The following is a 4,009-nucleotide window of genomic DNA, read 5'->3' as shown; positions in this document are numbered from 1 at the left end:
CAACATAAGCTCTCATACCTGCCAAGCTAAATCACAAATAAGCTTTTCCTTTCTTTGGAGCTTCACATTTATCTTGTTCATTTGCAGTGTGATATCCATGAGAAAACACGTAAATCACATTACCATTTTTTTGATTAGTGAATATTTGGCAAGCATTCCTTTTGTTCCGAGAAAATCTTGAATTGCAGTTAATAGCACAGTAAAACTCTGTAAAACTCTTTGTGGCTCAACCAACGAGCATTGGCAACAAACACAAGATCATTAAATTCATCGTCTGATTCTTTCAACGGTTCCATAAACTGGTGATGAGTCATAGAATGTGCACGTATATGCTCAACAATTTTAACAACCATTTCCATGACGCTTTTCATAGAATCTGTTTCAGAAAACTGAGCACAAATATTTTCAGCATGTATCATAAGTGATGTGAAGTCACCAGAAAAACATCAGTCTCTTGTTTTAAAATTCCAACAAATCCAGAGTCCTGACCTAACAGCTGGAGCACCATCTGTTATGATATATTTTTTTATATCTAACTAAAGTTCTTCTTTGAAAGATGTAAAAGATTTTAAAATACCTATGACATAGTTTTTTAGGCCATGAATTGTCATTTCTTTGCAAGTATGGCAGTCCTTTGAAACAAAACATACCCAAAATATTAATTAGACAGTGTCCTATATCACATGAATCATCCAAAGCTAAAAAAAAGTACTTGTAATTTTTTCAATTTTGAATCAATTAATCTTAAATACTGTTAGAGATGTCTGGTATTCTACAGACAGTTATCTTGTGGTTTAATTGAAGATCTTTCTTTTTTGTAAAATATCATTTTTAGTTTTTTCCTTATAATTTTTAAACAAAATGTCCATAACTGAAATAATAATTTCTTTTACTATTGCCATCTAAAACTGGCTTTCTTTTACGTGCAGGAATTCAAGCAATTTGAAAGCTGGCCAAAGTTACAAGTTCAGAGCTTGCTATCATTTTTTAAATAATTTTCACTGGACATTCAATTTTGAATGCAGGCAGCTAATTTAATTGATTCTTTCTTTACTCTTCTCATCAATTTCATTCTGTATTCACTGAAAAATGTTCCTTATTTTTCTCCACTTTATAACCTTTAAACAATTTTTACACAACAGCTTTTTTGTTTTGGTCTGCTGCAGCAAATTATATGAAATTTACAACATGCTTCTTGTAACGTGTTTGTTTTTTCTTCTTCTTCTGGTTTAGTACTAATATCCACATCGCCACTCAATTCTGCCTCAGTACTGTGCCTTCTGTTTAAATTTAAAAAGTTAGTCCATACTTACTTTTTTATTTTATTTTTAAAATTAATTTATGTTTTAATCCTCACTCGAGGACATTTTTTCATTGTTTTTAGAGAGAGGAAGGGATGGGGGAAGAGAGAGAGAGAAACATTGATATGAGAGAGAAACATTGATTGGTTGCTTCTTGTATGTGGTATGTGTCCCGACTGGGGATCAAACCCACAACCTGGGTACGTGCCCTGACCAGCAATCAAGCCCACGACCCCCTGGTCTAGGGGATGGCACTCCCACTGAGCCTCACTGGTTTAATTATATTATAATTTAAAGTATAAGAAATATTTCAATTTAGTTACCAATTATGATTTACATAGGTATGATGGTAAATGGTGCTATCTGTATAAAATGTTCAAATAAAAACACATTTCAATGTTAAATTAGTGTGTAGGAAAAATTTGAATTGACACTTACTAGAGAGATAATGGGTTTATGTGTAATACTAGAGATGAGTTACACGAGACACAGTTCAGTACAGTATAGCAATATCTATGAGATGCAACTGTTAAAGTATAAATGTTCTAGAAAAATAGGAGATAAATATGTTTATCATTACCTATGGGTAAACTTATGCATTATTTTAAAATAATTTTCTTTTTTTGACTCTCTTTATTTTTGAAACTGCAGTTGCTACCAAGAAAATTCCCAAAAAAGTATTTTATAACTTTAACTCAGGTTAACTTCATGAGGCCTTGGGTTACGTTCCTTTTCTCTGTTCCTATAAAATCAAGTACACTACTCTGAAACAGTTCAGCAACACTGGTGGTCCCAGGTACTTGTCGCCTAACTCAGGTAGTGGTGGTTATGACATTGATAAATATGTGTAGAAGACGGGAGTCCTCTTCCTGAAATAGTCATTTCTTTTTCCTATAACCTGAAATAATCCTATCTTTTCTATAGCTATGCTGTGTTCTTTCAGATGCTCACCGAGATGTGCTTTTGTGTGTGTGTGTGTGTGTGTCTGTGTGGTTTCCTGTGAATGATATTTTGATGTGCTTAAATTGTGTATAAACTGACAATGCCTTTTTCTTTCCAACTTGGGTCTGGCATAATGGCTCCTGGAAAGAAAGGTGGCGAGAAGAAGGGCTGTCCTGCCATCGGTGAGGCAGTGACTGGAGAGTACACCACCTACATTCATGAGCGCATCCATAGAGCAGGTTTCAAGGAGCGTGCCCCCCGGGCACTCTCAGTGAGCCATGGATTTATCATGCAGGAGAAGAGGACTCCAGACGTGCGCATCGACACCAAGCTCAACAAAGCCACCTGGGCCAAAGGAATAAGGAACGTCCTACACCATGTCCATGTGTAGTTGTCCAGAAAACGTAACGCGGATCAAGATTCATCAAACAAGCGCTGTACATTGGTTACCTACACACCTGTTACCACTTTCAAAAATCTACAAACAGTTAATGTGGATGAGAACAAAGTGCTGTCAAATAAAGTTATAAAACTGCCAAAAAAAAAAAACTTCCTGAAAAAAATGGACAATTCCTTATAAATACAAATACAAGGATAAAAACAAACCCAGCACATATTTGCATCAGTGTTTGCCCCCCATCCTGAGTTATAGAGTTCATTGTTTATGCTTCTCTCTTTTCCCTGTAGAATCTGAGCCCTTGAGGCAGAGGCTGTTTTATTAACCTCTGGGGCTCAATGCCTAGGATAAGTCCTGGCATATGGCAGGAGAGTGGGCATGCTATAAATCTGTGAGGAATGAATGAAAGAATGGGAGTCCCATGTATTCACTTTTTTTCATGTATGCACACACTCAGCCCCTATTATGTGGCATCCATCCTAGAATATCTATACGTTGCGATTAATAGATGTCTTCTGGAGAGAAACTTTGATACTTAGCAAATATCTTGTTACTATTCAAACTTTCATCTACTCATTTTAACATGCACTGATGATACTTGTCTGAATATTATTATGATGATGATAGTGACCAAAGGGTGATTCTTACATTTTCATTATTCCTTCTGCATTTATTATTTGGCTTTCACTGTAAGGAAGATCTTTTTCCTCTTATTTATTTACTTGTTCGTTCATTCATTTAAGTGTGGACTCATGAATGTGTGTGTACCCAACATCTATAAGTTGGAATCTAAGAGGACGATGATTTATTTCTTTGAATATGGTGAAATAATATATTTAAAAGCAGAAATTAAAAGACATGGAACCGAGAAGACAACGTAGACCTGACTAGTTCTATATAGTGGGACATTCATCCTAACTATGAAAAAATCGCACTGCTATGAAAGTGAGAAGCAGTGTCCTATAGACTTCTTTCTCAGTGGGCACCCGATCCTAACTTCGTATAAAAGGTTTAAAATAAAAAGACTGCTCTTTGCTTTTCCCTTTCTCCAAATCTTGTGATTTGGGGATCAGAATCACAAGTTGGCAAACCTACCCAGAGCTTATAGCATTTTGATTTAAGCACAGATGCTGTTAGACTACAAATAGAATCAAGTGTTTTCATCACAGCTGGATTTCCACCTTCTCTGGCATCCGTGGAGCCCACCCACTGGGTAACCAGCCAATAGGTACTCACCTCCTCTCTCTTTCCCTGTGGCATTAAGGCAGTTAGTTCCACAGAAAAAATGGAACTCTGAAGCAGGGTTCCTCCATTGTTGTTGTTATGGTAGGCTTAAGTTCACATAGCAAGAATTACTAAAGAAAGAAGA

At 36.0% G+C, this 4,009-nt stretch overlaps 1 pseudogene; it reads left to right on the top strand.

Annotated features, from left to right (window-relative positions):
- The first annotated feature begins 2,376 nt into the window (after positions 1-2,376).
- LOC129076859 (60S ribosomal protein L31-like) lies at positions 2,377-2,945 on the top strand (annotated as a pseudogene).
- Positions 2,946-4,009: the final 1,064 nt, after the last annotated feature.

This window comes from Pteronotus mesoamericanus, unplaced genomic scaffold (genome assembly GCF_021234165.1).
Source record: "Pteronotus mesoamericanus isolate MK-2021 breed Mesoamerican mustached bat unplaced genomic scaffold, CSHL_Meso_final contig_65, whole genome shotgun sequence".
In the NCBI taxonomy this organism is placed as follows: Eukaryota; Metazoa; Chordata; class Mammalia; order Chiroptera; family Mormoopidae; genus Pteronotus; species Pteronotus mesoamericanus.
This window is presented reverse-complemented; position numbering and strand designations above follow the sequence as displayed.